Source organism: Stegodyphus dumicola, chromosome 5 (assembly GCF_044657685.1).
Source record: "Stegodyphus dumicola isolate Sdum_Otavi_A_Nest chromosome 5, ASM4465768v1".
Lineage (NCBI taxonomy): Eukaryota > Metazoa > Arthropoda > Arachnida > Araneae > Eresidae > Stegodyphus > Stegodyphus dumicola.
This window is the reverse complement of record NC_140772.1, coordinates 93,696,884-93,722,904: the sequence shown is the minus strand read 5'-3', so window position 1 is coordinate 93,722,904 and position 26,021 is coordinate 93,696,884. Positions and strand designations below refer to the sequence as shown.

At 33.8% G+C, this 26,021-nt stretch overlaps 1 protein-coding gene across 6 annotated transcripts in view; it reads left to right on the top strand.

Annotated features, from left to right (window-relative positions):
- Positions 1-26,021, top strand: part of LOC118188464 (cell adhesion molecule Dscam1-like) — a 572,681-nt gene that overhangs the window by 146,687 nt on the left and 399,973 nt on the right. The window lies entirely within an intron of this gene.

Below are 26,021 nucleotides of genomic sequence, written 5' to 3'. Positions count from 1 at the left end.
AAGCACTAATTTTTAAAGTGTTCAACCTCTATACACAATTTTACACCTTTTCTTGATCACCTGTTTAAGAGGTGTTCTTAATTCTTAATCGATAAATAACAATACTGTGGTTACCGAGGGAAGATGTGTTGCTAACCTGCAAATTATGTAGGAAACGTGCTGTATTTACTGTCACAAGCGTAAGATCCTTTTCCGCTCTATTTGTCAGAAAAGTTGGCTCAGAATGTGGTGTCTTTACCACTACAAGGTGATTTCAAGCTATGTATTCTAAAACTGCTGTGCCCCTTAGTTTTTCTCTTTCTCCTCCTCAAAGTAGGCTTGCGGCATTGAACTCTCTAGCTATTAAAGAGAGTCCTGTTGATGTGTGTTTACCTTTTTATAGAAGGGGCGGGAATTTAAAGTCTACACAATATTATAAATATTTTACTTTTCTCCACTATACAAACTGCAAACATAACATAATATTACATCTTAGGCAGTTATAATAAAAATAATAGCATGTTGCCACATTTCTGAGACAAAATCATTCATTTAAAAGAAATAACTTATTTTTACTGTTTTATGAATAACAGGAGCGCTCTCTTTCGGCCAGCAGTAACACAGTGAATGTCGTTACAAAGTGGATTATCTATGTTCCAGCTCTCCCAGTAGTGAGTACGAAAATATTAAAATCCTATTGTTTGGGATGCGAATTACTAACTGCTGAAGATAGCTGAGTTGGTTCTGCGTAGAATAACTCATTTAAATCGGAAGAGAAAGTAGTAAGTGGTAACGTGCTTGGTAATTTATTAAGACGGCCTGCTGTTCTCTTTACTTTTACCTCTATATTTACCTCTGAGTTTAAAGTAGATGACGGTGATTTCTGTTGTAGATCTGTTTGATTCTATTCGTAGTGTACATAAACGCATGATCTGAAGATGCATAGGCGAAAATGCTTCGTTATGCTTCTTTTTGTAGCTAGACGATTGTGAGAAAGACAGATTTTGCTATGCGTTGGGATGTCAGTTACAAAGTTATTGTTGTTAGACGGTCTTCAAAGATTCCTTGGGTCAGCATTTTGCTGTGCCATGAGTAACATGACATTGCTTGTTACTGGGTTAGATCTTTGAAAGTTACTCTAAATAGTCTCCATTTCATCTACTCTTTTATCCATGATATACTTTTATGATTTACTTATATACTTTTATGATTAGACGGGAGGTTTCCAAATCCTAGGAAATGTTTCTCAGTATACCTAACATACCTTAGATGAGGCTTGGTGCTTCTTGTCAAATCTTGTACTATTCTTCGTGTTGTAATTTATATAGGTAACATATCACTCTGTGTCATATTTCAACTCTTGTGTTTGAGGCTCGTTTACGCACTTCGAAAAGGCTGGAGAATGTGTACAGTTATTGGCTACGTGACCAAAGTCCTGACAATTATATGACGATGTAGGATTTCACTCCAATAAAGACGATTATTTCCTTCCAACTGCGTTACTAATCTTGACTCTAAATCTAAAATGCAGTTCTTACCGTCATGGAGTAAGATTGATTTTCTCACGTTGGCTAACAGTTGAAGATGTTAATTTCTCTATCAGATCTGCAATTAGATCTTCTCCTTATATCTCTTCATGCATTCCGAAAATTATAAAAGAATTCTTACGGGACTTCGGTTTGCCTGAATTCATTGAGACACGACGTTTCAAGCTCTGAAAGTGTGTCTTCCCGTGGCGCCTTTTCAACAGCTCTTTTGAGCGTATTAAGGACACTTGTACCATTGAAGCTCCCAAATGTGAGATGGCGCATATCAATCGCTAGTTGCGCTTATAAGTACTATCTGGCGTGCAAGAGTTATCTTTGGAGGTAATAATAAGAACGTTTTGGCATAAGTCATGAAGAGGCGAACATCGCTTCTTACTTGAACAGGTTCTTTGTGTTATGAGAGGATTAGAATCTGGGAGGGTGGGTTTCCCTTTCTTCCTTGCTTCTAAAATTAAGAAGGTTTCATCGTTGCTAGCAGTTGGTAAAACTTCTGCCGGTGTTTCCACAGCAGGAGATAGGTTATGTGCTTTCGTGCTACATGATTCGTTTAATCGTCCTTCTATCCTGGCTGTTTAAAACTCTTGTTCAATTAGAAGGTTCTGAATACTTGATAGATAGTGTTTGAAATCTCTAGCAAATTATGTGCAATTTATGTTTTCTGTTTCCATCAGAAATTATAGAGAGGATAACATCATAAAATATATTAATTGCAGCTGCATTTAAAGGATTTGTTAAATTGCTTGGGAAGCTCTGTACTATTGAAGATTAAGAAGTAGGAGCCATACTAGTGGAAGGAACTAATGCCCTAGGATTCACTGAAGATACACTATTTCTAGAAATAATCACATATATTGTAAGCTCGAAGAAAAATAAAATTAATTTGCTTTAATTGTCTCTCTAAAATCCTATTTCCGTAATAAATAGTTTCCAGCGGCCTAAACAGCGTTTGCTCTAAGACTGCGGGGAGATAGAAAGGCAGCAGTATAGGCGGGAGCCAAATGATTAACGACTAAATTGTAATATATAATCACTTACGCTAACTGCGAGTTTGCAAATTAAAACATCGAAAATTGACACATCAATATTAAATTTGAGTAAAGTTGTAGTAAATTTTGCAGACAAGTACTGACAGTATAGTGAACACTAATAATTGAATAGTTAATTAGAATGATTAATAATAATTTATTTGATCACAATTATATTCAATGGATAATTAATAAATTAGAATGAACAAGTAGTTATTAAATCAATTAATTGAGGTGAGATCTTTAATAAATCAGTTAAAAGATTAATTAAGCAACAATTTTAGAAATGTACGCAAATACAATGTCTTACCGCGTTCAAGACATAGATGCATTTAAGATATGACTGAGGAAACTCTAAAAGAAAAGTAAATGCAAAATATTAAATTATAAAATATTGAAGTTAATCAGGCACTAATTAATTAAATTGTTTAAAACATAAAATTTTAAAAATAAACAAACTTTTAAAATAAGAAAGTGTAATATTACCGTAGGACAAAACTTTATAAGTTGTAGGGATTTATATTTATTTTAACTAACAATTTAATTTAATAACAATTTATTAAGTTTAAATTTAGACCTTTCCTGTAAGCCTTCATTCCCCTAATTGTCAGTGCCAGAATAGTTTAATGTTGTAGCGCGCGGAATGGAATGCAGATTTTTCTACTTTGAAGAAAGTAGTTTTCGGTAAGCCGATTTTCGGTAGGAGAAAGGGAGAGTTAGGCACTAGCTGCCGTCTCTAGCTGCCGTTTAGTTTCAATTATCTAACTTTCAGTTACCGCTTAAGAGCAGATGCGAAGTTTGCTAGCGTCGAGTTGACGCATTGTAAATTTTTCAAAGATTTAATAAAGTGTACTTTAACACTTCTCCTGTGTAGTTTTCTGCTACTCCAGTATTCAGACAGAAGTCCATTCACTGGACTCTACAAAGTGATTATAATACTATTAACACTGTATTTTAAAACTGCTAACTAACTGTAACTAACTCCGTCCATGATATGTTGACAGATGTGGATTTCATATTGAATATACACATAAAGATGTATATGATTTTTCTCAAAAGAAGTTTCTGTAAAGAAATTTAATTACCACATTTTTTTGCAAATCTCTCGCCGCATATTTTCTCCCCACCTTTTCGTTGCCAGGTTTAGAATATTTCAAAAACACTCGCCTGTCGCGTATTTTTTCTGTTCAAGGAATAAGCTGCTCTAAATTTTAAAATGTATGCATACACATAGTGATTGCTTTCACCTTACCAACAAATCCTATCAAATTAGCTGCGAAACTTTCCCTTCTAACTTTTAAACTTTATACCATCCCTAAAACAATAATCGACACATTCCAACGAAGAAAACACGAACAGTCTGTATCATTGTTTTCAAAATATGTTTACTTCATCATAACCTGTTATTTCACTGAATCAGCTGCATTCTCCAATTATTTATGAATAATTTGATGCCTAGGGAGTAGCACAGACAACAGTAAGAACTAGCGAAATTCAAGATAAAGTAGAAGTTAATATATCTTATTATTATAATGTACATTCATTCTTTGGGATATAGATTTTTGATAGAAATAATACTGTGATAGTTACCTGCACATTATTTTTTACTACATTATATTTGTCGTGCTCTTACTTTAAACGCGGCCTTCGGAAATTTAATTATTTGCAAAACTTCTCTTGATTTTCGGATGATAAAATTAGTAAAAAAAAAGGAGAACAAATATGTGAGGAAATGCAGTAAGAGTAAATACTTATGAAATATATACCATATTAAGGTTAAACTATATATAAGTTCTTTTAATTGTGATTTATGTAATAAATAATAAATTACTTCAACATTATTTTTAAAATACAAGCTCCGAAGAGACAAAAATTCATCGAATTACAGTATGAAGGGGAAAATATTTAATATTTTAGAGAAAATGGATTTCTTGGATATCTGCAAAGCCTTTCTACGTCACAGCAACGAAAGTCTTTGATGCTTGAGTCTGAGCACCGTTTCGTAGTGCCCCCTTTCCTTTTGTCTTAAATATGCACTTATTTTGCTTAATGGTTAAAAAAAAACAAGGTAATTTTATATTCTAATCATATGAAATATTTAATCAAACATCCATGTGCTTTTATTCAGTTGAAGGTACTTTAATTACATTCTAAATCTCAGCATTTGTTATGTAGTTTAATTAAGGTTTTAATCATTCTTTTGAAACCCAGAAATTTAGAGCGATATGTCAGAAGCAGAAGCTTTTATCAAAGAGATGAAGAGATGCCGGGCTTACTCATTATTAATTAGACTGTTTTGTACCTTAGGAAAAAGTTGTATCTTAACTTTTCGAGGCAGAAGATCAAATAATTCTAAGAAGCTATTAAGATAAATGAGTTTTTTTTAATCTTCATTTCTCAGAAAACAATTTTAGAAAAATCAAAATTACGTAGTAAATAGAAAAGAAATATTTTTAAACTTCAGAAAAAAATTTTAAAGCTTTTATATCAGCTTTCTTTTAGTGCATGATGGTTTTAATAAGAATTGTATTAAATGAATACTTTTTGGTCTTAGAAAATTTGTGAAATTAAATTAATTTCTTGAAATTTACTCATCAATCCTAAAGAGGCTGTTATTCTCGAAATGGGATTCTGTGTTGGTACACTATAAACTTCATATCCCTCTTCAAATTGTCGCCACCAAATATTATCGCCTTGTATTATTTTTAAAGACATTACAAGTATATAATGACAAATCTGAGGTATGTTCTATGTATGTTTCTCGCATTGTAGAAAAACGACACACGTCCTACAAAGCAAGAAATAGCCTTAAAAATAAATGTCTTGACATTTTTTCAACTACAGATGGCACTGTAAATATAGGCCTATTGATGGACTGATAAATTTGGCGAAATATGTAGAAATTTTAGAACATAAAATATGTCAGAAATGTATTGCTGGAAAATAAAATTATTGGATTAGACTGACCACCAGACCCACTAGATTTAAATTCGATTGAAAACTTGTCGCACATTCTTGAGGAACACTTTAACAAGAATGGTATATGCGTTAAAAAGCGCATGATTAAGAAATCTATAAAAGTGTTGAATGATAAAGAATTAACATGGTAACTTAACATGGTAAAGAATCAAAACATATACGCACAAGACTAGTTGATTCAATGTCTAAATGCATTGTAATGTCATTTGTTCTATAGGAGGGCATATTTCCTATTAATGTTATATTTATCTCGGTGTATGAAGATATGTACATAAATTATCAAAAACATCGCTTTGTTCCAATTAATTATCAGAGTGTAGCACTGTCTAATTCATGTATGTTTCAACCCGATAACATAATGCATATTTAATTCTCAAGAAAGCGTTCAAATTTCTCCACGTTTCTCATTGGAAAAAATCCGTGATAAAATTATATCTATAGAAGAAAAGAAATAAATAACTTTTCTGAATACAAATACAAACGTTTGAATACATTTGATTCCAGTTATGCAAAGACGAGAGCCGTTATGCCTGAGGTAACTGCCAATATCAGTTTCAATCAAACAATCAAAATCTCAGTCGTTTCACAATTTGCAAATAACTTTAAGAAAAGTCACAAACAATCCTAATTTCTCTCTAATACCATAATGGAAGGAATAAAAAGTATGTATAGATATCTACATCACGAATAAAATCAGCTTCCTATCGAATTTCAAATTTAACTACAGCTATTTTTCGTTGTTAATAATTGCTTAGCTCAGAAGACTTTTGGATTTCGGAATGTGTACAGTCATCTTATTTGGTTCACTAATTGCTGAGATCCATCGGCATCTAAGCATCGGCAAATAAAATGTTCCAACTCTAAGATCTTATTTCAGCTTGGAAATCAGACTTTCGTTTTTCTAAGATTTTTTTTTCAAGCAAGCAAATGTTGAATATAGTATGTTTTAGAACCTGTATATGCGATTTATTTCCATAGCCTAATTCAGTGCAAAAATCTCAGCTGGTTACGCTATAATTTTGTGCACGAAAATATGACCAAACATTAACATATTTATTAACATTTAAACTTTTCTGAAGGTTTTTTGAAATTCAAGCTTACAGTCAAATCCAACCTAACATAAGCAGCCTTAAAATTACAATTTGTCAGGAGATTGCAAATAGTCCTGCGAACAGTATACAACAAGTCAGAGCAAGTATACTTTAGAAATGTTAGCAATTCCTTGATTGTGATGAAGAACGTTTCAAGGCGTTGTATAGAAGGAGTCAGGTCTGTTTTATAAATCCAAAATACTGACTATTTGTGTTTAGTTATATTTATTTCTGTGCTGCCCAACGCATAATAAATGTGTTATTCAATTCTTAAAATAAGTAACTTTAAATGATACACGCTGTAACTATAATTTTTACTTTAAGAGGAACTTTGTAAAAAGTTATATTTATATTTAGGACAAATTTACAATCGTGTATAGTACTGTTTTCAGAAACGCTGTTTCCAGAAAGATTCTACTTATCTGAAAGAATAATTTGTAATTGGAAGTATAATTTTAAACGAATATTTAAAGGAAATGAAACCTGAAACCATCTTTTCTCCCAAACCCTGCACGTATATCACAGCATACTTTACGTTCACTATTTGATCTTATTCTCTAAGATAAAATTCACAGAAATAATTATTATTTCTGAATTCTTAAAGAAAGGTAATTATGCTGCCGCTGTTATGTACTTTAGAAAATTGGAGTGCGTTTATTTAGTAAGTTGTCAAAGTTTCGACTAATTATCTCAAGTATTGGAAAAGAAACGTGACGGAAGTGGGAAGATTTTGCGAATATTTCGCTTTTAATGAATTCTAGGTAAATTTTAATTAATTAAGATAACCTTATTTAAGAATTAATCTGACATGTGAATCTTGTGCAACTACTGCAGCATGTCTGACGTAGTAATAAGATGTAGTCAGTTTCTCGTAAGTGATATTATGTCAGCTCTTTCTGAAGTAAAATAAATAAAGAAACAGAAAACTTTAACTTACCGCTGAAAGACCTGCTTCGTTTATCTGAGAACTAGTTCAGTTATGCATTTTAAATTTTGTATCCATTCATTTTTATAACATACATAAATATATCTTACCGCAAGTAACTGAGTGGATAAGATTCCTGAACGCTGATGGTTCAAACCAGCTTCGAATTCTGACAAATTGGCTTCATTGGTATTTTCACGATCTTTGTGTGTACTGTTATATTACAAGCCAGTTTTCCTTAAAGCGTCTTCCAAGGAGACTTTCCTTTTTGTAGCCAAATAATTCTCCCGTGCTTTGCTGTTACCAGTTACATACACAAAGTAAGAAATTTCTTGAAACATTATCTTGTTTATGATTCGGAATAAAGTCACTTTTTCTTCCTGAATAATTTTATTATTGAGCAGAAAATAATAAAATTGCAATACTCTTGTTCGCCGTCATCTTAAACGTCTCTTACTTAAAAATATACTTACAGATTTTATTTTTAATGAGATTGTGTCATGCCTCGCGCTCGTTCAAACACGAGGTGGGTTCTTCTGTGTAAACTTACCATAGTGGGAAAATAACAGTTGTCCGCTTTGACATTTTCTTCACTAATTTATTACACAAACTGCACTATGGATACACCATACAACGAGTACACTGTAACATAAACTATATACAATATATATATATACAAGGCGCGCAAAAGAAATTAAAACATATTTCTTTTCTCTACGTTCTCACACGGCATGCTCCCCGGTCCAACTCCCAGTACCCTCTCCGTCCAGTCTTTCTTCCCCCCACCAGCCTGCCTCGACCGGTTTTTCCGGGGTAAGTCACTTCCGTTCTTCGTCTTTCATCAGGGGAAGGAACTTCACACCTCCCCTCTGGTTTGTAAATATTTACGACTGAGTCGAAAAATTTGAAACCCATATTATTTTGGCACTTACCAGGTAGTCCCTCTTTTCCGGGACACAGCACAAGGAATCACAGTAAAATCAGAGAGCAAAAAAAAAAGGGTCATGCTACAGTTATAAACACTAACACAAAAAAGAATACTTAAAACACATAAACATAAAAACTGCACATGTCCAAATTTCTATAGCGATACAAACAAAACATTGCAATATCAACTCACTGACACTTCTTTAAGGAATAATTCGTTTACTAATATACCCTAATAACACAGTCTTTTCTAGAGTAACCACAATAATACAAAAAAAATAATAAATGAAAATTACAATATCTATATACTTTTTGCAATACTAGCATTGAACATTATCCTTTCTAGTGTTACAATAATAAACAAACACACACAAAAAAATATATGATACCAACATTAGTTTCTTTTTTTTTTCCAATTTAGTTCAGATTATTGGTCACTTAAACATTCGTGAGGGATCCTCGACAATGCGTCTGCATCGGAGTTTTTAGCTCCTGGTTTATGCATTACAGTGACTTGGAAGCGGGATAGAGCTAATGTCCATCTCTGTAATCTAGCATTCCGGGGTATCCCTTCGGTTAAGTACTTTAATGGGTTATGGTCTGTATGCAACAAAATTTTATTTCCGTATGTCCAAGTTTCGAACTTGTCGAGAGCCCAAATAATTGCATACGCCTCTCTTTCTATAGTGCTCCATTTAGACTGAGCGCTAGTTAATTTCTGGCTAGCAAATGTTATCGGTCTAGCTTTCCCATACTCATCTCGTTGAAGTAAACACGCTCCAATACCTATTAGTGAGGCGTCTGTGTTAATTTCAAAAGGTTTCTGTATATCCGGCGTGTATAAAGACGATGCCGTGCACAATGCATCCTTTAATTCTTTGAATGCCTTCTCGGCTTCAGACCCCCAAGGTATATCATTAGGTATAGATTTTCTCGTGAGATCAGTTAACGGCCTAGCTACTTTTGCATAATTCGGAACATACTCTCGATAGTAATTATATAACCCCAAAACTGATCTTAATGCCTTTTTGGTTCTAGGTGGCTTCAAATTTTTAATGACCTGCAATTTCTCTGGATCTGGGCCATGTCTGCCTGAGCCTACTATGTGACCTAAATACTTTACCTCCGACTTGCCAAAAGAGCATTTCTCTAAATTAGCCGTAAAGTTCAATGTCTGTAAAGTACTGAGTACGGCTCTTAAATGTTTAAGATGTTCTTCCCACGTTGACGAATAGACAATTATATCATCGATGAAACTTTCAGCATAATCACTATGTGGTCTAAGAGCTTGATTCATAACTCTTTGGAAAGTTGCGGCAGCACCTGACAAACCGAACGGCATCACTTTCCACTGATACTGACCCTTCGGAGAAACAAAACTCGTCAGATGTCTACTTTCCTTCTCCATAGGGATTTCCCAATACCCCTTAAGAATATCTAGCGTAGACAAATAACGTGCTGCCCCTGCCTTATATCGAAGCTCTTCTGCGTTTTGCATAGGAAATGGGACAATCTGACTTTCCGCATTAAGCCCTCGATAATCACAACATAAACGTACGCTTCCGTCCCGTTTCGCTACACACACAATAGGGTAAGCAATCTCTGCTGTGGAAGGTTCAATTAAACCTCTTTCTAACAAATCAGCAATTTGCTTTTCCACCTGTGGCTTCAACGCCTCAGGTACCTTATAAACATGAGGTTGCTTTCTTTCAACTCCCGTTTTTAACCTGATACTGTGGGATCCTACCTTCGCACATTTAATCTCCCCGTCAAACACTACATGGAAAGATTTGATTAATCTGCTCAACTGATTCCTTTGTGACCTATCTAAATGTTTCCATTCCTCTGAAACACAGATCCTATCTAAAAGTTTGTCTACTTTAGGGTTTCTTTGAATAGGCGCGTGCTGCACCTCCCCAAATTCTGTGTCAGCCTCATAGATTATCCCTACTGCATTTATAGGCTGTATATATTCCGTAACTTATTTTGATGCAAATGTCTAACAGATTCATCTGGCAATTTTACCAAATATGAATGTGGAGACTTTTTCGCAACTATTTCTCCAGGTCCTGTCCATTTCGAGCAAAGTTTATTTGTTGACGTTGGTATCAGTACTACTACCTCATCTCCTATCTCGAATTCATTTTCCTTAGACCTCAAATTATGATGATGAACGTATTTCTGCTGTTTAGCTTCCGAATTTTCTTTAGCGAATTTCTCTGCCTCCTGTAACCTATTTCGAAGAGAAATTAAATATTCAGTAACTGATTCCCCAACTCCTTGTGGTAATACCGTCTCATCTACCCAACTTGATTTAAGTATCGCCAGTGGCCCCACTGGCACCCGACCATACATCAGCAAAAATGGTGAGACTCCGGTAGTTGAATTCGGTATCTCCCTATAAGCCCATAACAAATATGGTAGCTGCTTATCCCAGTTTCTTCCTTGAGTATTTATCGCGTGATGCAACATTGACTTCATTGTTCCTATCCACCTTTCCACTAGCCCGTTTGACTGCGGATACCCTGGCGTAGAAAATTTTGGCGAGGCCCCTAACCTAGTTAAAAATTCTTGTGTTAGCTTAGCCTTAAAGTTCGTTCCGTTATCCATGGCTATCATTCTCGGAACTCCTGTTCGCATGAAAATATCAATGAAAGCGTCACATGTAGCTTTCGCTGTTATCGCCTTTAGTGGAATTGCCTCCGGCCATCTGCTATGTTGATCAACAACACATAACACATACTGGTGCCCTCTTGAAGATTTCGGCTCAATCGGCCCTAAAACGTCCGCATTAACCACTTGAAATGGAAGTTCTGGCCTCCCTACTGCTGTAATTGGAGCCCTATCCTTCACTTTAACTTTCCTTCGTAGCTGGCATTCCTTGCAAGCTTCACACCACTTCCGCACCTCCTTTGACAATCCTTCCCACCAAAACGACATTTTAATCCTTTCCGCAGACTTCTTTGCTGCGAAGTGCCCCCCTTGTAAGCTTTCGTGAACCAACTTCACAATTTCTTTCCTGCGGCTTTGAGGAACAACTAACTGACTACATCGCTGCCCATTGACACTTCCCGTATGGTACAAAATTCCTGAGTCCAGCCAATACCCATTCTTGTTCTTACGTGCATCCATGAACGCGCTTTCCAGCGAAATACATTCCGCTTGCTCCTGTCTAAAACGTTGAGTTTGCGATAAGGGTGGGTTATCAGCTGACACTTGCTCACTGCCTCCCACTTCTACTTCCCCCTCATCTTTACTCCTTACCAACGGTGTAGTACGAGCTATTTCCGCTTCACCTTCGACCTCGTGACTGGCTTTTTCTGTCGATTCCTTTCCGTCCAAGTTATTCGATACCTGACCAACTCCCAATACTAGTTTTTCTTCCTTATTTTCTCCCCAATAAATATCTCCTTGTTCCCTGAGAAGTCTAAAATCTCGAGGTGTCACCAGCGCCTCCTCGTTCAAATTATGCACTACTGCTGCATGAACGTTTACATAAGGCTGTACCTCCTCTTCTCCTGACCAGATACTGATAGGTACTGTAACTAATTGGGCTTCTACCTGGGGTCCCACGGCGGGTTGTAACCATATCTTCCCTCCAGACTCCAAATATTTCTGTGGAACTACCGATTTCCGGATTACAGTAACTTCTGCTCCGCTATCAATCACTCCTTTGAATCTAGCGTTGCCTATCTGCAGTTCTATCCTAGGTAATTCCCCACTTGCCCTAGTTAACGGAATTTCTTCTGCATAGTTAGCTAACTTCAACCCTACGCATATTTTATTTAATCCCTTTGCTTCCACCTCATCCGTATCCTCTTTTTCGCTTCCTCTCTTGGGTTTCGCTATCAGGTTTATCGCTGGACAAAAACGCTTTATGTGTCCTTCACCCTGACACTGAAAACATTTTAGAACTTTCTTATTTGCCTGCATCATTCCTTGAGGTTCTAAAGTTTTTACCCCTTTGTACTTCTCCTTATCAACTCTGTAATCAGAACTGAAATTCCCCTTACTCTTATTTGGTCGTCCTAATTTTTCCCCTTGTCTTATCGGTTCCTGTTTTGGTCCCACTTTATTTACTTCCTGAGCACTCGTATTGTAATTTCTAGGCATTGCTGCAACGTAATTATCCAAATCATTTGCAAGCTCTGACGGAGATAACCAGTTTTCTACCTCTTTTAACAGTATATGCGCCTTAACATTTGCGGGTAATTGATCTTTTACTTGATCGACAATCAATAGTTCTCTTAATTTATCAAAAGTCTTAACTTTTCTGGATTCTAAGTAGAAATCAAGTGCTGCCTCAACCGTCGCTATGTGCTGAGTATACGTTTCCTCATATCTTTTTACACATTTTTCTAAATTCTTTTTATGTTGCAATGGGGTAATCTGGAATTCTTTTAATACTGTATCTTTAATCTTAATATAATTATCCAAATCCCTTTCACCCAGAGTTGAAATCAAACTTTTAACTTTAGTTTTTAAACTCTGCAAAATAATTTTCCCCTTATGTTCTTCAGGAATTTTATAGAGATTAAACATCATTTCCGCATGATGGAAAAAGAACGGCCATTCCTCAGCTTTAGATGGCGGGTCAATCATAACTCCTTTCATTATTTTTAAATGTTTCAAGAAATCATTTCCCTTGCTCTCAGCATCTGAAACCCCTTCATCCTCTGAACCCGATTTATTTCCTCCTTTACCTATTTTCCTACTCTGAATTTCTAATTCTTTAATTTTTATCTCGTGTTCTCTCTCTAATTGTCTTTCCCGAAATTCCATCTCTTTTAATCGGTCTTTAGCCGCATCTGCCTCTAACTTACACTTTTCTAGCTGCAGCTCCATTTCCTTTAACTTAATTTGAGCCTGCATGTTCTTAATAATTTCATCAGATTCTTCTGACACCCTATTTCTCCTTTTAGGACCCATATTAATTTCTGGTATTTCTTTTCACAGCTTTACCCATACAACACATAAATAACACTTAATTTTACAGGCAAACATACATATTTCACTACTACTGAATACTACCATTATTCATTTAGCAAACATTATCATTAGTGAACACAATCATGAATACCTTTCTCATATTACTATTAACATATATTTCTATTAACATATATTTCACCATATATTGTTAACACATAAATACCAAAAATTATATTAGCTTTTGAATTAGTACAAAAAAATAGTTCTGAATACTTTGGCCTTACGCCGTAATACCTTACATATTCTGGAAATGAAACAAACATTTACTTATTGTTCTCAAATCATTAAACTAATTAATTTTTAATCAACCTATTAACTTTAATGACTAAAACATTTTGCCAAAACACGGCAACAACAAAAATAGATAATTTCTACCTTAATTAGTAACATGAGCACACCATTAAATGTTTCGAAATTACTGCTGACATATTTTTGAATTATTTTAACATTCATTTAGCATACATTATCTCCTTAATAACAAAATTAATCATAATTCCTTATTTGCATATAAAATATACTTTCTAAGTGTCTACTGGCTTTAACGCCTGGCATTCTCATCATGTTATTAACCGACATTAACACAATTTGAATTTTCTCCGTTACGATAGTAATTATAGGGTGGGAGCTCTCTTCATTTATATATTGTGCTTCCCAAGAAATTAAGAGGGACTTACCTTTGATCCCGATAGTAGAAAATGACGAGTTGTGCTCAATTCTGTACAATTTCCTCATCGCGCTGCATAACACTTCACTTAATAATATCACCACGGTAATACTGATGATCACTTTTACCATCCACTGTTTCAACACTGCACGAACATTTCAATTAATAATATCACCACGGTAATACGGATGATCACTTTTACCAGCACTGTTTCAACACTGCACGAACATTTCACTTAATAATATCACCACGGTAATACTGATGATCACTTTTCACACGACGAGGTTTCATACACCCTTTCGTTTATTTGCACGTGTAGGCTTACGCGTGCCACTTTCCGTCTTTCATGGCCATCTTTTGTCATCTTCCTTGCTTTCGTGACTTATTTCCTTCATTTAAACCACGTTCACTCAAATCACTTTTTACGATCTTACTTCCTTCGTATTTTTGGTGATTTCTTTTTTCCCACTATCCTACCGGCTGCGCCATTTGTCATGCCTCGCGCTCGTTCAAACACGAGGTGGGTTCTTCTGTGTAAACTTACCATAGTGGGAAAATAACAGTTGTCCGCTTTGACATTTTCTTCACTAATTTATTACACAAACTGCACTATGGATACACCATACAACGAGTACACTGTAACATAAACTATATACAATATATATATACAAGGCGCGCAAAAGAAATTAAAACATATTTCTTTTCTCTACGTTCTCACACGGCATGCTCCCCGGTCCAACTCCCAGTACCCTCTCCGTCCAGTCTTTCTTCCCCCCACCAGCCTGCCTCGACCGGTTTTTCCGGGGTAAGTCACTTCCGTTCTTCGTCTTTCATCAGGGAAAGGAACTTCACAGATTGCTTCAGTGATTGATACGTGAAAAAAATCCTTAGATGCTTACAGTTAAAACTATGCCTTATAATATCACCAGTTTACATTAACAGAGTAAGTGGAAAGAAAAACCGTTTTTCTCCCTCACCGTGCATGGAAGTTTTAACTCGGCAGCTTGCGTAAATAAATGACAATGAAAAAACTGTGTTAAAGTAGAAAGGTAAACAGATTATACACATTTCAATGATACTAGAAAAAGTTACTCAAATTAATAGAACCTCAAGAAACCAATTATTCAAGAAAAGAAAATATATATATTTTTTTTTCTTTTTCTGTCTTATTACTCGACGTTTATTTAATATATATGTTGTTTAGTGCGTACGGATTCTTAACAGATTGAATGTACCCAGATCCGATGAAAAGTTAATAAAAATTTAATTTATCAAAATAAACACTTCAAAGTTCTGTAAATTTCCGCAGAAATACTCGTATAGGAGTTCACAGTATCAGCTAATTCGGATATCTCAGTTCACACGGAAGTAAAAACTCGCAACAACAATAACTGAGCAACTAAACTCAGATGCTCTCTCTCCGCGCTTTTGCCCACCAGCGGCCGAGCGGTAAAGTCGCTGAACACTGGTAGTTCGGTCCGAGGTTCGAATCCCGCGAACGGGCTGGCTGCATGGGCGTTTTCGTGGTTTTCCCCATGTGTAACGTGTATACGAGCCAGTTTCCCTTAGAAAGTCCTCCACGAAGGCAGCCCTCCCCTTAGGCAGATAGCCCTCGAGGCTTTGCCATAATCACACACATCATCACACCTCTCCGCGCTTTTATAATTTTCAACTGCCACGAGATATTTCTAATGCTTTCTGCTTCTCGAAGTTACTGGGAAACAAATTGAGGGTCGAATTACAGTTACAGCTAACATAATGGTCAATTATATTTATTCAGTTACAATACTTATTACGGAGGTACAGGAACCACACCAAAATGTCCCCAAATGCTCGTCAAATTTGACGACTTTTGCCGATTTCTCGCCAAATTTGGCGACAAAGTAAGTCGCCGTTATCAGCTTCGCAATGAATTCGCACTCATAACTTCACACAGACTAGAAGAAGATAAAATCATGATTTCGTTTAGTGTCACCTTTGTACATTCGCCAGTATTACTGAAATAATTATGTTCTTAATTTTCGTATGATATTAAGATCCGTATGACGGGGACAAATACAATGTATTAATTTAAAATAATAGTTTTCTTCAGTAGCATATGTGTGTGAATATATTAAAAAAGATCATAAAACATCAATATCACGAGCAAAGTTTTCTATTTCATCGAGAAATTTTAAGTTCTTAACCTCTTCACACCCGAAGTTAAAATATTTAATTTAAAAATAATTCGTGAAGTTTATATGCTTGCTTTTTGTCTATAGATGGGAAAAAATAGATTTTTTTTGGTACATGTATATTTGGGGACGAAAAAATTTAGGTACACATATGTGTACCTTGGGTTTCAAATAAGTAAATAATCTCATATTTTAACACTTATAAATTTTAATATTTAAAGCCGAAATTAGTTTAAAATATAAAATAAAACATGAAGAGAATATAATTTTACAATAACATCCTAATGTATGATTGTTTTAATAATTTTAAGTAACTTTAACTAATATTTTATCTTTATCAACACATTATTTTGTATGAAACTTTTCAAAATAATTGTTTTTAATACATATAAATACATTTTGCATTTGATACAAAATATTCTTGTCTTTTATGTGCACTCTGGCATTCTACGTTTAAATGCATTTTTGTTATCCATGAGACTTGGTAAGTGATTTACACCATCCGGACTCGTGTTCTTTACTGGTTGAGAAATTACTTTCCTCTGCTTTCTTAGGGTATTCTTCCTCACCTGAACTTGAAGGGAGTCTTAGCTCTCTCTCTATTAGTTATTAAATTTCCTTCATATCTGTGCAATGCTGATACATCTAGCATGCGATATTCCATGAGGAATTTAGTACCCGTAAGATTATTTCGCTTGTAATAGCGGACATGCATAGCCCAACACTTTGATACCACTAAATCCACAAAATGGGAGAAGATTCGAACTGACCATTTTTTTTTGGGGGGGGGGGCTCATCTCAGTACACCGATAGTACGTGAAAGGAATCATATGCTCTTCCAAAGAAATGTTTTGTGGTCAAGGCAAAATAAGGCATTTTTCCTTGATGAGATTTAAAAGGGTTCGTACTTTCCAAAGTTTATCATCATTTTCATAGAATGCTAAATTAGCTGCAAAATGAAAATTTTGGGGCAGAGTGAATGGTCTGTCTCTTGCCATTGCTTCATGAAAACATCTTATTGATAGGTTTCTTGACTAATATAGTTCTGCTTGAGGGAATTTTAGCGTGCCCATCCAAGTATTGAGATCAACAAGTCGCATTATTTCATTTGCGTTCGTGTTTACAGATTTATATTTCTGATTAACAGACTACAAATTAGTTTGGGCAGCTCCTTCTTCAAAACATACCACGCTCAGGTATTCAAAACACGAAGCCAAAGGTGAAAAAGGCCCTGGAGCATTCTCAAAGTCATCCTGCAAGCATGTTAACTTGAGTTACTATCAGTTACAACAAATAACATGAAATAACAAAGAAATTACAAACAATAAATTACATTAAAAATATAAAATCAGGTCAGTAATAGCTATGCATTGTCTTTATTTTAATGGGTCAAAGAATATGAAGAGCAGAAGTCCAATAATATGAATATTATATTTTAATTCAAAAATAAAGCGAGAAAAGGGTTAAAAAAACCCTGTAAAATACAAATAATTTAAGATTACAGTTACATACTAGATGAATATAATCAGTTATGCCATATCAATGAGCTGTTTCTAAAACATAAACTTCAGAAACAGTAACTGAAATTACGTAATATTGAAAAAAGTATGACAGTAACCAACTGAGCCTAATTTACCTAACGGACTGACGTCCGCGTATGTGGACCTATACAGATTTCAATGCATTGAAACAAAAAATAACTTTGACGAACAAACAACAACGTTAAACAAAAGCTCTAACCTAAATAGCTCTAAATATTCACTTTAAACATTAATTAAATTATTAATTAATTAATTATTACTTACGTTTTCAAAGACTTTTCGACGGCGCCATTTTTACAAAACAATCCGCTTGTAGCTCTGATTTCTTCAAAAGTATGCACCTGCGCTGCCATCCACTGGTAAAAATGAAAAGCTGAAACATCCCCGTACGTGGTAATCGAGTTTCAACTGAGTAAAAGTGTACTGGAATATTTCTAGCATCGCAAAATTGAAGGTCCACATATGTGGACCTGTGGAGTCAAGAGGTTAAATTGAATGGAATTTTTGTACATCTTGAGGCTTACTGTGGTAATACTACAACTACACTCATGTCCATAAATTAAGGATAATGCAAAATCAGGCAAAGAAAGAGTTAGAAGCAAAACAAATTTGACTTATTTGTAAAGCTTATTTAATAAACAAAAGGTAAAGAGCAAAAAAAGATGCTATATGTTTGATATTATTAAAAAAATTAGCGATTTTTTCTCCCTGAAGCAAATTACAAAAAAAAAAACCTATTTACAAAAAACAATATTACATGGTTGATATGATTGTTGATACACTGTATGTCTCCCAGACGATGCAATACAGTCCGTACAAAGCCTAGACATGCTGAGTATCAAATTATCGATCTGATCTTGGGGGATATTACACCACTCAAAACGCAATGCTCTCCGAAGTTCCGGTAGACATGTAGGAGGAGAATGACGGGCTGCAACTCGTCGGTCAAGCATGTCCCACACGTGCTCTACTGGATTTAAGTCCGGTGAGAATGCTGGCCAGTCCATACGGGTGATATCCTCCGATTGAAGGCATTCGCTTATGATGTTTGTACGGTGAGGACGGGCGTTGTCATCCATAAACACAAATTGGGCACCCATGGCGCCCCGAAACAAACGTACATGTTGTTCCAGAATGACGTCCCGATAGATTTGGCTTGTCATGGTTCCAATTTGAACATGCAGGTCAGTTCTGGAACCCAGAATAATTCCACCCCAAACGAGCACTCCTACACCACCGTAACGGTGTCGTTCAGTGATGTTTTCTTGGTGGTAACGGGTACCTGGAGCTCTCCATATGAACGTCCGGTGAGAATCAGACTGCAAGCTAAACCTGGACTCGTCGGAAAACATCACACAAGCCCACTGTTGCGGTGTTCACAATGCATGCTCTCTACTCCAGGCTAACCGCAGGCGACAATGAGTTGCAGTAAGTGGAACGCATCTGACAGGTCTACGAGTATATAGACCAATCTGCCCTAAGCGTCTGTACACGGTCTGCCTTGAAATTGTCGTACCAGTGGCTGAAGGGAGTTGTGAGACAGGTCTGAGGCTGTGCTCCTCCTGTTTCTTTTGGCAGTAACTGCCAAATACCGGTCCACATTCGGCGTTGTAACTCTGGGGCGACCTGTGCTGTAACGTCTACTCACATTACCATCATCTTGGAATCGTTGCCAAAGCCTGGAGATGAATCTCTGGGCAATTCCAAGTTCGTCTGATACTTCCAGTTGGGTACGCCCACATCCCAGACGACCGATAATTCTACCACGTAAAAAATCATCCAAATGCGTCCTTTGAATCAAAACTAGTCGGTTATTGCACTGAAATTCTTATAAAGCGCCTGCGAACAATTTTACTTCTTTGCATGTATTCCTTATATATCACTCTCTTACACTTTCGTCATTGTGACGTACCATCGGTGTCATCTGGTTACTTCCTGAAATTTGCATATGATTCTTGAAGATGTGTGTAGTGATTTTACAGGTGATATATTTATTTTAGAGTTCGACTTCCGCGTGACTCCGAATTATCTTTAATTTATGGACATGAGAGTATAAATTAAATGTGGCATTATGTTCAAAATGATTTTTTAATTATATTATTTTTTTTATTTTAAGGGATAGTTTCTGGTATTTCTAAAACTGTAATAAATGCAATATCATATGCAAAGTTAGTTTTATAAATTAAACGTTAAGACCGCTATTCTCTAAAGATTTGCTTTGCTGCCAAACAACTTCCATATTCCTTTTCAGTTTCTGTGACTAGTTTTAAGTAACTCTTCATATAAAACAGATCCATTAACTTACCTCTTTCAATTCAATAATCTCTTACGACGTAATTCATATTTATCAATTTGGAAATTATTTCTTTTTCTTTATTCGTAGCAGTATTATATTTAACAGAGAAAAATTTTTCTCAGCATTAAACCATTTTTTTCAGAAACAAAATATGCTGTCTTATGTATTGCTTAAAGTTACCATAATTATTGAAGTAAGGAACATTAATATATTACTCCTAAACATAATCAATAACATATTTATGAAAATATGATAATACATTTTTCTAATTTTAAATTCTAAGATTCAAGAAATTCGAAAGATATTCTAACTCAAATTTAAAACCTGAGATAAAGATAATGTTAAGCGGCGTCGGATGTTGATTCAGCAACTTATAGAAGGTCATTTATATATTCATAGAAGGTCACAAAGCACATTTATATAATTAAAAAGTGGACGAAAAATAAATTTTGAATCTCTATGGAAGCTGAATGTCATGCATAACGTGGTTTCCTAAAGTTATGTTTGCATAAAAAAAAAAAAAAAAAAAAAAAAAAAAAAGATTCTAATCTCAATTACTCTTCTGTTTAATGATACTTATATATGTGTATAATAAAGCTATATATCCGATGATTACGGTTTTAAGACAAATATCACGTTTCTGTGATTAAGAAACCTAAAATTTTACTTATTGTAGGCCATTTTGCTTTCATTTTTAAAATTCAATAATCTTTCATTTCTCATACATGTTCATTTGAATGATCTTAAACTATCAAATTTTAATGTTTTATGTACTTCGTTAACTGCTAATATTTTCAATAAAAATATGAATTGCATATTAGTTGAATTTTGCATGTGAAAAATAAATTGTGTTTAAAATTTCAATAAAAGTGAAAAGTTTTAAATACATTTTACGTATGAATTTCCTTAAAAAATGATAAAACAGTTCTTCGATTTTATATTTTATTGCGCTAATACAGTACACAAAATGAGGTAGCTATCTTAGAAGTTATTTATTCAACAAAAAATATTTTGCATAATAATTTCTTGCCAAAAAGCAAAACATTAAAAAACAATTTATTCATTTCATGCCAGTCATATGTAGCATCTTGGCATGAACCAGATAAGATCGTAAATTTTACACGATAAAAAGCTTTGTGCAAGGGACCGTGCAATCAATTTGAAAAAAGAATCGATTCAAAAAAACTCAAACTTTTCACTTACATAAATCGGGTCAGCGGAAAAGTGACAAACGTTGAAACAAAAAAGATATTATTCAATGCCAAAATGTGTGCCAACAACATTGTTATACTAGTCAGAAAGAAATATATATATACAGATAGCTTCAGTATCCCTCTTATCCATCTCAGAAATGATCTTATACTTTTATCATTTCTTGTAAGGAAAGAAATAAGAGAAACATTGCTTTTCAAGAAAATGGATTTTGTTACAGTTTGATAAATACGATTCATTTCTTCGATTTTAATCATTTATTGTCCTTAAAACTTTTATTTTTTTAGTAGATATGACTTGCGCTTTCAGGATTCCTTTCCTCCCAATTTAGGAAATACGTATTATTTCCTTATCATGAAATGGGTCATTTCCCATCGTTAAATTTTGTTCTTTTAAACATCAAAATCCGATTCCTTTATTTATAACAGCGAAACTTACTATATCTTACGGATATTTCTTGGTCTTACTGATACAGATTTTCAATTTATTTATATATTTTTAAATCCCTATAACAATATTCCTTTGAAACAGCTGTGTGATATAATAATGTCTTCCAAAATCAGCTTTACGTAAGAATAAACAGCTGAATAAAACAGGCATTGAATAATTAGTATTAAAAATTAATTTTTAAAATATCTTCTTACGCATTTGCCCCTAAAAATTGTTTATATTCATTTCTATTAGCAATAGAGGGGGAGAAAAAAATGTTTGTCGGCAATGGATTTTTACCTTGTTTTGAAAAAAATATTTAGCTTCTTAATACTCTTTAACATTTTTATAAAGTGATTATGAAAAAATCAATAAGGCACTCATCATGGAACATTTATTTTTAGTAACTAAAATCGTGAATGTCAAAATGTATGTTTGGTATTCTGTTGTAAATCATTTTTACAATTACACTGAAAAAAATTCTCATGCAAGAAATATTCTCTGCTCTAATTAAAATTATATGTTTTAGGAATAGTTTGCCAAAGTTTTCGTCTATTGGGAAGCATAGCTTTCCTAATGGGATTTTTACAAGATTTAGCTTGCTGTACAGTGGTTCTATGATTATATCGATGAAAGTGTATCTTATTTATAAGCAAAATAGATCGCTCTCAAATACTGAATATTCACCGAATACGCACTCTGCTTCAGTAGTCATAATTTTATTCACTTGCTGCATTAATAAAAATTTAGTGATAATTCAACAATTTAAAAAAGTAATTGGAGAGCGAGAAGTTTATGGGAATGCTATTTTACAATGACTGCTACACAGTGAATTACTTGTTTGTTGTAAGGATGTTATATTATTATCTCGTGAGCAATTATTTTCCTAATTTATTGTTCGAAAGCTTTAAAAAACAAGTTTTGAAAAAGGATACAATTTATTTAATAAATTTAATATTATGTGAAATAAGTGTAAAAAAATTAAGTCTCTTCTAATGGTAAATGCGCTTTCATGATTAACTGTTAATGAATTTACTGAGTTCACGCATTATTAGTAAGGAGTTAAAAACAAGTCGAGTTTAGTGAAGACTGCGATTTTTCCTGAACTCCTCCTACGAAAGTGCATTTTGCGCGCACCTAGTTTTCTATATTATTAGACTACAATTTCATGAATAAAATTTCGTATTTGTGAAGAGAATATTAATTTGGCTCGACATAAAGTTTACTAAATCAAGATTTCTGGAAATTCTGATTTATTTAATAAATGTTAATCGTTTAATAATGAGATGAAAGAAACGATATCGAATAACTACATTCTTTTAGAGAAATAGCAGGAAGAGTCGAATAATTAACAATATATTTGCAAGTTTAAAAATCTATACTGCAATAATACTAAATAATTTAAAATTTCTTTATGATACTATTACCATATTGTAAAACTGTGGTATCTTTCATATACGTTATTTAATGAAAAAAATATTTTAAAATTTTTATCAACACTGAAATTGTTATTTTCCCAAACAATTAAACGCTGAGTAATTTAATGCTTACTCTTTCTTAAGAGTTTAAAAATCTTACTTAAGTATTTTAATATATAATTCTTATCAAGGAGTAAATATGAATTTTTGATGTTTTAAAGTGCATTCTTTTATTTATTTGATGTAACTTCTATCTCTTTACATATGGCGAATGATAAAGAAATCCGTAAAATTTTCTTCTGTTTGAATGCTAACATTTGTTTCTGATTTATGAAGATATCTTTTTAGTTAATTAAAAAGTCCAAAATGTCTTTTAATCCAATTTTATAGCTAAATGTTACGTATTAGTTTTTATAGCTAAAATATTTCTTCTCTTTTTCTTATCACATAAATATCTAAATTCCACTGATGTTGATAAATATTTTATGGAAAATGTGACAATCTATTATTTGAAATTTCGAGGTTATAAACTACCTATGTCTCTTTTTGCGCTACAAATATATGATTATTTTAAGTAGTTTTCCTATGTCAGGACAGATGAATCTAAGAGGTTGCTCTAAGATATGAATTTAGTGTGTTACCTAATTTAGCCTTCGTTTCAATGAAATAAATTCAATTATTTTAATAGTCATTTTATTTTTATGTATCTTACTAAATATGCTGATAATGAAGAAAAAACAAATACGTTTCTATGCAGCGGTTAAAAAGGTATTGAAAAAGTAAAATGATGTTGTCATTTTATTTATTCAAGTGAAATGAATAATTAATACGCTTTATCAGCAGCCCACCACTTATACATCACCCACCTGTTTCAAATAGTTCAGCTTCCACTGTTACTGTTATCAATAAATTTCTTCGAAGTAACAATCCTGAAGGCGTTTTATGAAAAGCTCTTGCAGCATTAATACACAATAAAGTTTGATTAAGATTTGTAATTTCCTTTTCTTGTTTAAAAATTATGGACAAGTTATTTCATTACGTGATTATGACGTTTTACGACAATGTATATTTAGAATGTTCTCGGAAATCAGATAATATTTCCGCATAGCTATTAAACGGACTGATTTTATCTTTTACTAGCGGAAGTATCCGATGCCAGTTTAGTCAGATTGAGAGTAATGTATCTAAGAACAGCGAGAACGACGCCGCTTTAATCCTTCTCTAAAAACGATGCAAAAAATACGATTCATAGGCATACATTTTTCATCTGATGCTATATGGAACCCACATAAAAAAGTTCGATAGAAAAATAAACTAATTCTCTCTCATTATATCAGCAACAATGGCACGCAGTTTTGAATGATTTTCGTCTTTCTAATCAAATGGTCGTAAAATTCAAGTTCCATCCAATATTTCACATATATTCAACTGTATTCTATTAAATGTTGCAAAAAATTTATCATGACTGATCAGAAATAAATAACGCGAACAAACACACAGACATACATTCTTCTATGTATATATAGATAGATAGATTTTGTGAAACTTAAAAATTTTTGATTAACAAAATCTACGATTTGAAAGCGAGCAGAAGCAACACATTTCGAAGTAAAGCATTTTTATCTCCAACGAGCGAGAATGTTCCCACTCGGGAAAATGAACGCGAAATTTAGTGTTTTCAGAGTTTTTAATTAATATCTCGGCTGGTTAAAATCGTAAGAAGATGGGATTAGTCGAAATCGCTTCCCACTAATTTTTGGAATCGGGAATAATATATTTAATGTTTGGCAATGCTATTTTTGTTTCATTGTAAAACTTCGAATTTTTTATTAACAAGCTCTACGATTTCAAAGCGAGTAGTGGCAACACTTTTCGAAGTGAATCATCACATTTTTATCTCTAGGGTGCGAGACTGTTACCACTCGGAAAAATGAGGGCGAAAATTAGCGTTTTCAGAGTTTTTAATTAATATCACCGATTCTACGTTTTTTTTTTTTTTTTTTTTTTTTTTTTTTTTTTTTTTTTAGTCCAAAGGGGCTTTGTTTCTGAAGGACTATTGTTTTCATTTTGCGATTTTGCATTGGTTCACTATATGTGTACGTTTCACTTTTCAAACTGTTGCCACCAAATGTTAGAGTCCTGCATTATATTTGAAGAAATTAAATAATAAAAAATATGCGTAAATGTATGTATATTTCTCACATTGTGGTAAAACAACGGTACACAGAGCCATCGAAATTTTAATGACGTTATTCTACTATGAATATGGGCATGTGGAACCCAATTTGAAATATGGAATTTGTTTTACTATCGATTTCATATTTTGTAAATCTTTAACGAATTTTTGATTAATAAACTCAAAGATTTCAAAGAGAGCAATGGCAAAGTTGTGCAGAAAAATTATTTTTATCTCTAGCGCGTGAGACTGCGTATCGGAAATTCTAAAGATAGGCTCAATTTAAAACTATTTTGAGATATTGCTCTTGAACTGGTTTTTATGGTTTACGTGCGAAGAACGTGATATTTAATAAATAAAGGAAACAGACACAATGTTAAAAAAAAGGTCCCTTTGGACGTAATTTAAAAACTGAAAGTGTTCAGATTTTTTTTTTGGGGGGGAAGTGGACGTCGACCTTTTCCAGAACCCAGAAAAGAATTGTAGAAAGTTTGGTGACGATAACCATATTAGTGACTGAGTTAATCGCGAACAAACATACATACATTCCTCTTTATATATATATATAGATTTATATTTTTCAAGAGCTAGAATTCTTTCAAATTATTGTCGATTATTTAAGATATATGGCCCAGAATGGTAAATGTAA